General features: G+C 33.4%; 1 protein-coding gene across 2 annotated transcripts in view; it reads right to left on the bottom strand.

Annotated features, from left to right (window-relative positions):
* Positions 1-909, bottom strand: part of LOC127735963 (KAT8 regulatory NSL complex subunit 3-like) — a 46,280-nt gene extending 45,371 nt beyond the window's left edge. For both annotated transcript variants that reach the window (XM_052246430.1, XM_052246431.1), the window contains exon 1: positions 811-909. The gene's annotated coding sequence lies outside the window, so the exon portion shown is untranslated. The remainder of the gene's footprint in view (positions 1-810) is intronic.
* Between the last annotated feature and the right edge of the window lie 13,022 nt (positions 910-13,931).

Below are 13,931 nucleotides of genomic sequence, written 5' to 3'. Positions count from 1 at the left end.
TCACAAGACCTTTTACTTCTAAACCCATGTTGACTATCATTTAATATGTTATTAATTGTAAGATGTTTCCTTATGTTGCTTGTTATAATGTGTTCTAGAATTTTGCAACATATATGTCAAAGCACACTGAACTGTAATTAGGACAGTCACAGATAAGGCAGTCCCAAGCTATTGCACTGTCCTCTACTAAGATGTTGTATGTTCGAGAGCTGACTGACTGACAGGTGGTATGGTACCACTGGTTACAGGTATCACACATACCTTTGTCTTCCCATGTAACAGGTTCGTCACAGGTTCCGCATAGAAATACTGTTGTGTCTTCGCCTGGATTTAGGTTTATGTCGTTTGCTATGGTTATAAGTAGCATGGATAGATATGCAAGATGATATGATTGTTTACCATTTATTCCTTGTGAAAATCCTTTTAAGATTTATATGTAATCTGAAGTTTGCCAGGATAATCTGATGGTCTGATATATTATATCTGTTTATAATGGTAAATTGAGGATATTCATGATGGTCTACAGTATTGGTGATTTTGACATCAGAGACAAGAATATGATGAGGCATAACATGAGCTGTAGCTGTAGAAGAGTGTAATCTTACTTTTTTTTTTTTGGATAAAAACTGCATTATACCTCAATTGGTGTATCCCATTATATGTCAAATGGTGGATTATACCTGAATTGAGGTTTTGAGATAATTTCCCCTGTTTGAAGTTTTGAGATAATTTCGTTTTAGAAAACAGAGTTTCAAATTATCAGAATACAAAATTCGACGGCGACAAAACTGTCGTTTTTCAGATACTTACAAATAATTGGGAATACTGTCTTAAGTAGCATTCATACTTAAATATATCGATAAAATAATTATTTAGCCATTCCACGCCAAATATTGCATATAGGTGAAGGTCAAATTTCTAATTGCGATACGATTGCGGAATGAATATAACTCTTTCCGGAATCCGCAGTATCTTGTAAAAATTCCACTAATTCCAAAATTAGTGAAATAGTTCCCTCTTTTTTAAATATGACTAATGAAGCAAGATTTAAATTTTTGTATACCTGTGGTGAGACTGATATAATTAGAATTATTGTAAAATTCATAAGCACCATGTATAATTCTAGAAATGCTTTATTGAGTTCTTAATAACTTTGTGGTACCACCTCCTCAGCAGAGATTATATACATTCATTTATTATTGTAACAATATTTTCTTTTTATAATGGAGGGGATATACAGTTATATATATATAATGTTTATAAATGTGGTCAGATTTTGTTTGTATGTTTTTGTATTGTCTTGGTAACAATCCTATAGTTTTGGATTTTGAACCAATAAAATTATCTTATCTTATCTTATCTTATCTTATCTGTAAAAAATATTTTGAGACCAGCAGCCGGTTTTACGAACGTGGCATTAGCCTAATGGGTCATTAAGTCTTCATTAAGCCTTTATGATGCATTAGACTAATGAAGACTTAATGACTCATTAGACTTATGACACGTTCGTACAACCGGCTGCAGGGCCGTAACTACAAAGCCATTGAGGCAAATGAGGCAAATGCCTCATGTTGAAATTTTCGAGAAAAAAATTATAAGTTGAAACAAAAGCTTGTCTTCATATCAAATTGTTTTCAAGGCGAGTGTCTTGCAAGAAGCAAGTTCTGTTCACCCTCTGACGTCGTCCCCTGTTTTTCGGGATCCATGTTCCTGATTTATTTTTAGTTTTCAGTGTTGATGGTCTATCTGTTACCGGGTTTGTCTTTTGTTCGTTTATTGCCCTTCTTTATGACTATTGTCTTAGTGTTGAATTTCATTTGTAAAGACATTTTGTCTAATTTTAAAGCCTACTTTAACTTGTAAAAATATTTGAAATTAGCTCTCGCTTTTTTGTTCTGAGGCGGCGTTAAGCGAACACCAATTAATCTATCAATCAATCAATCAGTCTTTATGACTAACGCTTCAGTTGTCCAATATTAAGCAGTTGTTGATTCTTCTCGTAACATATGTATGTTGTAAACGTTCATTCTCTGCTTTGAGTAGACTTAAGACTTGGGAAAGATCAACGATGACGGGTAAAAGGTTGTGTGGTTTGGCAATGTTGCATGTCCACCGATGTCGAAAAAAATGGTTTGAGAAGATTCGATGCTACCGGACAAGGAAAAATTGGTCGTTGTTTTCATGGAAAATTAAACTTTATATTAAAGAATACAAGACTGGCTCTCTTTTCTGTAAATAAAACTTAAAAGCTGACATGGGTTAAATTAAAGTGAGACAACCAATCTCCCGGAATCAAATCATTTAAAAAGAAAAATCACGTATTGCCATACGACCTTTTACATTGAAGGGCTAAACTTGCATTAAGCCGTGTTCAGGCCCTTAAATAGAAAATAAAGGGATATGGAGTAAATGTGCAATGGACAAAATCGCACACACTACATAGAAAAAGTACAAATTATCAATGAACAGGGTTTTTATTCCTGTTCTTCATCTTGACAGTCGCTTGAGGTTCTTCAACAATGAAAGAATCATTCATACCCTACAACAAGGTCAAGACGGCCCCTATCGTCGACTTGAGCGGTACTTAAAGTATTGTACTGTGAATAAATTTCAAAGTCACACAAAAATACACCGAAGTCTAAACACAATACAAGACCAGAACAGAACAGAACAGACAGATCCGACATTAATCAGCCGGTATAAAATGTAGCAATGAGGTCTAAGAACAGTTTTCCTGAGTCTAACTTGAGTGTACCCTTTTATCTCAGTTAGGAACTACATCAAGTATTTATGGAAATGCGTTATAAAATCTTAATTCACATATTTAAATAAATGATAATCAGCCCCTCTTAACTTGATTTGAAAAAGAAATAATTGACAGGTACAATACGTTTTCTGCAAGCCGAAACTCAATTAAAAAAAAAAAAAAAAAAAAAAACAGCAGCCACACACTTTAATTATGTGACATACGATTTTTGCTTTATCCTGTTTATCGGTCTTTTGATGTTGTCCCTAAAAGCTAAGAGTATTACAATGAATCTATATATTTTGCTTTGAGACCAGAATATTGTCGAAAACATAATTAAAACAAAACTTGCGTTTCTGATTAAGAACGGGTCCGAGAAACGCTCAGAATGCACAATTTTGCGTCATTTTTTCCAGAGCTTCTGGGGCCTTGAGCGGCGAATATATTTTGCCTCACTTTTAAAAGAGGCTAGTTACGGCCCTGGAGACCTTTTTATAAAATCCCCTACTTAGTTTGGTATTCTACCTACTACCCACATAATAAAGACAAACCTTACAGAAATAATTTATTTCTAAATCACTAAAATTAGTTTTCTTTTAAAAAAACATAGCCAGACAGACACTTGGTAAATTTTTTGGGGTTGCCCCGTAATTCCGACACCCCACTAGTCCGACGCCCCATTGGTCCGACATCCCATTAGTCCGACACCCCAATAATCCGACAAAGGAAGATACATTACTGCCGTAATAGAAAATTTATTCACTGAATCATAGAATTGTTGGCGCCCGGCGTGGTTTTTTAACTACTCTTTCTTATAAGTATGTTAAAGAAACAGATAATACCATATACCACCCATCTGGTATTTAAGAAATACTATGAACATATGCATATAAAGCAATCGAGAACCTTACAAGTTTTGGTTAACTCATACACGGTGTGTTCTATGGGAAACTTCACTCCACTAAAAAGAAAATGTAAAGAACAGTCCTCGGTAGTGTGCATCATAGTCTCTCATCGTTCACTGTCATTACCGAAAAAGTATCATTTTGCCATCCGAGCGGAATATCTTTTTTTCAATCCTGACGATTTCTGTTCATCTACACTGTTCACGAACGGCTTATAGATCGAAAACTTTCAAAACTGAAAGTTGTCGAGTTGCTAATTGATAATGTAGTCGAAAATTAGTGAGTTTAAAAGTTTGATCGAAATATGCATTCATTCATTCATTTCTTTATTTCCTCAATCAAGAGATTCAATGAACAACTATATGTTAACAGATTAGATTACAAAAGTTTACAAAACAGATAACACAATACAATATTACAATATGTACAATAACTATAGTTATGTAAATATATATTACCAAAAAATCGTTTTAAATCACTTCAAATTATATCCTTGATATTGCCCTATATATATGTTTTAAAACAGTCCTGTTTTTTGTTTTTTTCATTTTTCTTTTTCCAAAAATGTCTATTAAACAGTCATTATCCATATTATCGTTTAGCTGATATAAGTGTTTTTTCCGAATTTGAAACTGACTTAATTTTCAATATATATGTTCCTGCACTGAGGAAGGCTATTTGTTAAGCCGAAATATTTGTCAACACGATTTACTCCGAAAAGTTTGATCGAAATATGCATTCATTCATTCATTTTTTTATTTCCTCAATCAAGAGATTAAATGAACAACAGTTACTGTTTTCCAATGCTCACGAATGACATCAAAGCTGTTTTTGAGGGATGGGTGGTAAGTGAGAACACATGGAGTCCTTTTATTTTTCTTTTTATCTTTGTATTCTAAAAGTTTACTCCTAGGAATTGATTCAGCTTTCTGAAAACTTTTTTTGATATTTCTGTGTTTGTATCCCCTTCTCTTCAAGCGGGTTTCAAGTTGACGTAGTTGTTATTTGGTTGTTTCTGTCACTTGGAACATATTCGCTTGAGGTATAATACCATCTTATATTAGTATCGTTGTGCAAATTTTTAGACTTATATATATATATATAATTTAATTTTGGATGTAACGCGTCTTCTGATTGGCTGACATTGTATTGTTTAGCTCATAGACATAATTTTGTCATGTGACCGTGACGTCATCAACGTTTTTTCATGGTTTACTCCGGTTTAAAATGGAATTTAGAATTAAATTATAAGAAATGACTGTAATATTTTTTTCTGTCTATTCGAAATAACATAAAAAATGTGGTGCACACTTTAAAATAACCCGCTACGCGGGTTATTCAGTGTGCACCACATTTTTGATGTTATTTCTTCATAGACAGAAAATATATTACAGTCATTCCTTAAATATATATATATATATATTTATTAAGAAACTACCCATTTACAACGAGGGTACTTGCAGGCAGGGTACATATATATATATATATACAACTGCGTCTAAGAGCATATACAATGAATAATGTAAAACAAAATAAAAGACACATAAGACTATATCATAGTTAAAAATTGATACCCTTTAAAACAAGTCACCTTTTATGAAAGACATAACAGCATTATAAGATAAAATCTCAACATTTAAAGATTACATCAATTTAATTGCACACGCAAATCACAGTCAGCTTAATTTTCTTAAACCGAAGACCTGTAAGTGTACATTTCACTCAACATCTTTTTACTAAAAGTGTTCACATGTTTACAAACATTTGGATCAACATGATAAAAAAATTCACCTAGCAGTATGTTTATTTGTTCGTAGGACGGTAACTCTGTGAAGCAAAAGTCGGGGAAGTTAGTACTTAGGTACTAATTTATATCGGCAAAATACTATTTTCGTATAGGGGTATATTCAGAACATTCGAGTACGAAGTGTTCCACGGACTCCTCAGATTTACATGAACACATTTGACAAATGGGAGTCTCGCTCATATTCATTCTATACAAAACTTGATTCATGTGTAAACAGTTTGTTCGTGCTAACAATTTTAAACATGTAGATTTAAAATCGAGCGACAAATAAGGCTGTCTACTAGGCGCAGGGTTAAATTTTGGAGAACGCATTTAAACTGCTTTTATTTCTTATAACATGAAATTCTCTTTTACAAACAAACTTTCCAAAAAACTATTTGAAAATTATTCAGGTTAACATTTGAATTGTAAAAATGATCAAGACCAACCGTAGTGAACAAATTTTCCATATACTGGGGATATCCCCATCCTCGATGTAGCGTTAAGCCCTTTAGCTCGTCAAATATAATTCGACATAATCTATTCTTATCTAGGTCATGAATTCTATCAAAATAAGACACCCTTTGTCTATCAAGGAAATAATTTATTGATTCCCAACCTAAATATACGAAAAAAGCCGATTTAGGGATATTAATATTAGTACTGAAAATAAATTTCGCCGATTTATATTGCAAAGTTTCAAGAATTTGTTTGCTTGAAGCTGACGACGGCAGCCATACAGCACAACCGTGTGCGATAGATGGCCGTATTACCGAGTTCCAGAGGGCATCTCCAAAGGATATACGATTGAAAGATCCGTGCTCATTTAGCACTTTAGTCATATAATTGAGCTTGCGCTCGAAGTTATCTTTTAAGTAACAATTTATATGGTAGGCAAAAGTCAATGAACGGGTAAAATAAACTCAGAGATATTTGTATTCATTGGTTTCATCAAGGAGCAGATTACCTAATTGCCATTTCTTATCTTTATCCAAACTTTTTTTTTCTAGATGCCCCTGAACCTCGCATAAAATATTATTATTTATTAAGTAGGCCATTTCAGATTCCTCCAAAATTTTCGAATATACCTTGTACACATTAGACGTTAAAGTTATTCCCCCATAGTTATCAATATCAAAGACAGATCCAGCTTTGAGTATGGGTTTGATGATGCCATTTTGACAATCATCAGGTACAGCTTCGAGGTCAGTAATAATAGTGAAGAGATCAAACAAGTGAATCCGCAAGAGCATCGCCACCAAACTTTAAAAATTCATTGGGAATCTCAACGATATCACTAGCTTTACACGACAGAAGGTTTTTTTATAATTTTATCTATCTGCTCTCTGTCAATTTTTACTGAGATGTGCAAGTCAGGAAAAACGTCATTTTTTTCTATACTCGAAAGAAATTCCTTAACCTCATTTTGCATATTACGTTTTAAGAATCTCTACCGAAAGAGTTAAAATGGTTACTCAAAACAGCATTTATGTCTTTTTCGTCCGTACGAAGTTCGGACTTATTCTTTGGGTTCATAATTTGTTTGGGGACAGTACTCTTATTTTTGCTTTTTAAAAGGTCCCAGAAGCCTATTACTTTATTGGAGGAATTAACTCATTTGTCATGAAATTGTTTCAATTTCAGAGCGTTTTCCTTCTTTTTAATAGCTTCTTGGACTTTAACTTTCCTGCGCTTATAAGTATTAGTCAAAAGTTTGCCCGTCTCGCTATTACAGTCACGGGTTTTGTCGTGAATTCTTTTTAGACGGTTACTTCCTTTTCTGCTTTTCGTTAAAAAGTCAAGCTCTTTGTCCCAGAACCTAGGATAGTGCTTAGATTTGCTTGCTTTTCCGATAGAAAAATAAGCTGCATCATGAACAGACTTTTACCATTGACCCCAAATAGTATTGATATCAAATGATATTTTCATAATAGGCACTGACGCGTTGAATTTTTGTTTTAGGGTTGACCGAAAAGTGTGCCAATCAGTATTATCGTTAATTTTCCAAATGAAAGCAGGTTTTTGGGGTTTATTCTTTATACTACACATATTTACGTTCATTTCAGTCCGTATTATTACATGGTCACTATGTAGATCGAAAATACTTTCCTATACATCTATAATTACACATGTAACGTTGCGACTAAGGGCTTCTGAAAGAAGAACATGGTCAATCGCGGACCTCTGGTTGTTAAGAATAAGCGTATAAAATCCTTGGCAAACCGCGAGGCAATTTACAGCATATAGCTCACTTACTTCTATAAACTGATGTGAAGCCTTTTTCCATTATAAATGCCATTCACACAATATTAAAATTAGTAATTTGACACTTCTCGATACATTTTCCGTTAAAGTCACCTATCAGTAAACTTTCATAACTAGAGATTGCTAGCTTTGAACAGTTTTCAAGTAATTCATACATGAGTATATCGGTTGTTTCCCGATCAATACCATCATTCGGAAAATATGCAATTCCTATAGCAGTTTTGGTATTGCCTATTCTAGACAGAACTCACAAACGCTCATGTTTATAGTCTTTACTACAAGTATTCAGAACATTATCATCTAGAACTGGAAGGTCTGATTTTAAGCAGATACCTATTCCCCCTTTATCTTTACCTGAGTTCCTGAATTTTCCGATCCATGTATACGTATCATCAAATTTGCAGGTCTATCATTAGTTTTAAGAAAGTTTCAACCATGCCAAATATACTTACATTATCCTAAGTAAGATGATTTTTTAGTACATGTATTTTTCTACAGACACCTCGAATGTTTAAAAAGTCTATTTTAGAAACTGGCTTAGCTTTGAACTTACCATTACGATCACGTTTATGCGTACGGATTTATTCTTACCGACCTTTGCTTCACATGAAATATCGCCAGTTACGGCACTCACTTCTTGGCCAATGCCCTAATGCATCTGACAAGCTTTAGCTTTGTGGCCTTCACCATTACACCTGTGACAAATGACAGGAGCTCCATGACGACACACATATGAAGGTGTGATTTTGCTCACCACAATACCAACATATATAATTTAACATTGTTTGACACATTTGAGTGGTTGCTATACCTTTGAGATCTTGATGGTTTGCTGTACCCGAGATGGGGATGCACAAATACGTCTCTACCAAAATACCTTGATTACTTGGATCAGTCGATGGACAAGGCGTTCGGTTGTAGATACATATGGCACGCCTGAACCACTTTTATAGATAATCCTAGATTATCTCAGATAAACTAGGATTATCTCACTATTTTACATTAAGCTCAGATAAACCGGGATTATCTCGATTTTTTTCAGATAATCCCGGTTTATCTTAGAATTTAAAGATAAACCGGGATTTTCTCAGCTTAATGCATATTTGAGATAATTCATTATATTCCTCACAAAATTAGATAAATAATTAACTGGAGAAAATCTGGGATTATCTGAAAATTCTGAGATAATCCAGGATTATCTGAGAATTTTGAAAAAATCAATTAACTGAATAAAAGGAGCCAATAGAAAGCCACGACACATAGGAGGAAAATTTCATGGTCATAAGGGATAAGATATAGATACAATGATGCATCTATACAGATAGAGAAGAATGAAAGATTACGCTCTTACGGGAAACGTTTTAGAAGTTTTAAATTTCCAAATTTGATATAAATAACAATTGATTTATTCAGGATGTAGATGTATGACAAGTGTATCGATAATAATGAAGATCAGAGGGATCTAGAATTTAGAAGATTGTCTTGAGAGTTTTTTTTAAGAGAATTTGAATGTTATATCCGTATTTGTCTTTATGAAGATATTGAAATATGTTATATAAATCTGGCATCCGCACAATTAACTAGGACAAATAACTAAAATGTTGAAATAAGTTTAGCAAAGTTGAAATACACCATTTCGAAGTTCTAAAGAGTTTCCTTTTAGGAAGTTATAATCTTTTTAAAAAAAATATCACGCGCCGTTTTTCTTTCATTAATTTTCTCTATTAAAAGAGTGAAATATGGTGCAGGAATTTGTCATCCATTTTATTGTTAAGTGTGACATTTAAGTATTTACTTGGTAAGTTGAATTAGAAAGTGTTTTTGTCAAATAGATAATCTAATCATGATTATAACAAATGCCCAATACCTGAAATATCTATTACCTTACAACTCTATTACATTGTTAATCAGTTTGGTTTTTTTAACGACACGTGGCCAATGCATAATTAACCTTTAAACAAACGCTTTTAAAACGGGGTTTTGATCCCTGAAGGACGCCACACTTTGCAATGAATTAGATCTATATTTGTTAACGTTTTCGAATTAAATAAACTGAATGGATTTCTTAAATTTCTCAAATGGCTTTAATATTATTACAAACAAAACAAAACATTTATTTAACATTTTTTGCAACTTTTATCTTTATTTTTGTTCTAAGAAAACCTTTCTTGTTTGGTTAACTAGTATGTGTTGATTACCTTCACTAATTACTAAAGATCAGAAGACCTAATTAAGGATTTGTATAGACCTTATCAACATGATAATTGGTATTGAATATGATCATCGGTCATGCATGACATATTCCAAATAACGGTGCGTGTTAATAAACACTTCAATAACTTCTGAAATATTCAATTAATTTTATTCAAACAAAAATATTAAGATAAAAAATAAATAATTTAACGCCCACTAAAATATCAATTACATGTCCTGAGTGCACTCAGGAGGCCTTGAGCGGTTTTAAAACGTACCGCAAAATTATTACTTAAAATAATTTTTGTTGACTGTTCAATGAAATACATTTCAATTCATGGATTGTTAGTGAGTTATAATATAATTTACAAATGAGGGCCCCACTTTGGTAGTCCAACTTGAAACACATTGGGCGATCGTATATATGCAATCAGGAACAGATGTATCCACGAAATTATAATAACATTTTATGAACTTGCCTGCTTTAATAAATCATGTTTTAGTTATAACATACACTTTTAATGTAATATTATTTATAAATCAATGTTTAAAATTCACATATATGTGCTAAGATTAAAACTTCATGTAATATTTTAATACTTTATTCTTGTAAAATTTTTCATTAATAAATACTGTTTAAACTAAGATTAAAATTTCATGTGTCATACGCTCATTCCAAGTGTCATTCGGTCATTCGTGTTATGTATCTCCAGTACTTCTCTATGGATAAGAGCTAAAACTACCAAAAGAAAGTTCACCAGAATTAATCAAAAACTTCCAGAAAAAGCTTATACTCTCATTACCAACTTATGTAGCAGATGTTACTATCAACATCCTAAAAGGAATACTACCAATAGAAGCCCAACTACATATTCGAGTACTTGGACTATTGAACAACATCTGTAATCAGCCCGAAAAAAGCATAGATAAATTGCTAGCTGACGACAACTTAAACTGAAAAATAGCCAAAGTTCTAGTTGCTTGTCGCTATAAAACATATGCCCAAGAAGTACGATCTATAAAATAGTACATGGACAACACCGTCAAAAAAATCTTATGGACCTCCAACATCAAGAAAACAGTACAGAGCTACTAGTCTAAGAGTAACTTCAGTAAATAGCAACACTGTATTCTAGCTTCGAAGGCCGTACGGTGACCTATAGTTGTTAGTTTAAACATATTTTATTGTTCCAAAATGACAAATGGATTAGACACAAGTTTTTCAACTTAGTAACATCTTCTATTGTTGTCAATTTCTGTGTCATTTGGTCTCTTGTGGAGAGTTGTCTCATTGGCAATCATACCACATCTTCTTTTTTAATTTCCAAAACGACGAGTGTAAAAAAAAGCAAATTTGCAAACATACAGCCTGATTTATATTTACAACAAAAACAAAATGAAATACAGGAACAAAGACTCAATTACACAATATGCCATGACGGGGGAATGCACATGCATTTTTGGAAGGGGCTAAAAAAAGGTCTAGTGCCAAACCATACCTTAAACTGAGACTGTACACATGGGATAAGACCGAAGTCAGAACTTAAAAGTAAAAATTTGTTGAAAAAGGTTCAGATCAACACAATACAGATAAAAAAAAATATACCAATAAATAGGACACAAAAGAACGATCTGATAGTACTAGCAGTTTAAAACCTAGTTCAACATGTTCAAAGTCAGTAAACTTGACAGATAGATAGATATACAGAGTGGTGATAGATATGCAGAGTGGTGATAGATATACAGAATGGTGATATATAAACGAAGTGGTGATAGATATACAGAATGGTGATAGATATACAGAGTGGTAGTAGATATACAGATTGTTGATGGATATACAGAGTGGTGGTAGATATACAGAGTGGTGATAGATAAACAAAGTGGGGATAGATATACAGAGTGGAGATAGATATGCAGAGTGGTGGTAGATATACAGAGTGGTGATAGATATACAGAGTGGTGATAGATATACAAGGTGGTGATATATATACAGAGTGTTAATAGATATACAGAGTGGTGATAGATATAAAGAGTAATGATCAATATACAAAGTGGTGATAGACAATAAAGTTGTAATAGATATGCAGAGTGGTGGTAGATATACAGAGTGGTGATAGATGTACAAAGTGGAGATAGATATGCAGAGTGGTGGTAGATATAGAGTAGTGAAAGATATACCATTGGTGATATAAATATAAAGTGGTGATAGATATGCAGAGCGGTGGTAGATATACAAAGTGGTGATAGGTATACAGAGTGGAGATAGATATGCAGAGTGATGGTAGATATACAGAGTGGTGATAGATATACAGAGTGGTGATAGATTTACAAAGTGGTGATATATACATATAAAATGGTGATAGATATGAAGAGTGGTGGTAGATATACAGAGTGGTGGTAGATATACAGAGGGGTGATAGATATACAAAGTGGTTATAGATATACAGAGTGGTGATAGATATACAGAGTGGTGATAGATATACAAAATGGTGATAGATATATAAAGAGGTGATAGAGTTTGATATGCAGAGTGGTGGTAGATATACAGAGTGGTGGTAGATATACAGAGGGGTGATAGATAAACAGAGTGGTGATATATATATACAGAGTGGTGATAGATATGCAGAGTGGTGGTAGATATAATGAGTGGTGCTAGATATACAAAGTGGTGATAGATATACACAGTGATGATAGATATACAGAGTGGTGGTAGACATACAGAGTGTTGATAGATATACAGAGTGGTGGTAGATATACAGAGTGGTTATAGGTATACAAAGTGGTGATTGATATACAGAGTGGAGATAGATATGCAGAGTGGTGATAGATATACAGAGTGGTGATATATATACAGGGTGGTGGTAAATATACAGGATGGGGATAGATATACAGAGTGGTGATATATATACACAGTGGTGATAGAGATACAGAGTGGTGATAAGTATACAGAGTGGAGATAGATATATAGAGTGGTGATAGATATACAGAGTGGTGATGGATATACAGATTGGGGTAGAAATACAGAGTGGTGGTAGATATACAGAGTGGTGATAGATATACAAAGTGGTGATAGATATATAAATTGGTGATAGATATGCAGAGTGGTGGCATATGTACAGATTGGTGGTAGATATACAGAGTAGTGATAGATATACAGAGTTGTGATAGATATACAGGGTGGTGATAGATATACAGAGTAGTGATAGATATACAGAGTAGTGGTAGATATACAGAGTGGTGATAGATATACAGAGTAGTGATAGATTTACAGAGTGGTGATAGATATACAGAGTGGTGATATATATACAGAGTAGTGATAGATATACAGAGTGGTGATAGATATACAGAGTAGTGGTAGATATACAGAATGGTGATAGATATACAGAGTGGTGATAGATATACAGAGTAGAGATGGATATACAGAGTAGTGATAGATATGCAGAGTTGTGGTAGATTACAGAATGTTGATAGATATACAGAGTGGTGATAGATATACAGAGTAGTGATAGATATACAGAGTGGTGATAGATATACAGAGTGGTGATAGTTATAGTAGGAACTTGTTGAATGTCTTATATTTGAGCTTGAACGATAACCAACATTTTGTGCAACAATACTTTCTTAAGTTATATGTATCTTTGTATACAACGTAGCAGATGTGGATTGATTTCCAATGAGATAACTATATATTACAGACTAAAGAATACCAGAGCGCAAATGCTGAAATGTCTCGTCTGCTTTACTAATGATAGTATATTTGTTGAACTTCTGTAATATAAAGGGTTTTACTAGAAGTATCACATACGCTTATAATTGTCCATAATTCATAAAAAAGGGTCAAGGTCAGATGCACCATGCCATACAGATCTCTACAAAAATCCCGTACACCAAATATAGGTGTTCCGATGCTTACAGTACCTTAGAAACTGACAAATGTAAAAGTTATGTTTGGCCAATTAATTCGGAACATGAGGTCGAAAGTATATGAACCCTGACCGACAGTCAGACACAGACATCTTACTATCATTCAATATAT

Source organism: Mytilus californianus, unplaced genomic scaffold (assembly GCF_021869535.1).
Source record: "Mytilus californianus isolate M0D057914Y unplaced genomic scaffold, xbMytCali1.0.p SCAF_3, whole genome shotgun sequence".
Classification (NCBI taxonomy): domain Eukaryota; kingdom Metazoa; phylum Mollusca; class Bivalvia; order Mytilida; family Mytilidae; genus Mytilus; species Mytilus californianus.
This window is presented reverse-complemented; position numbering and strand designations above follow the sequence as displayed.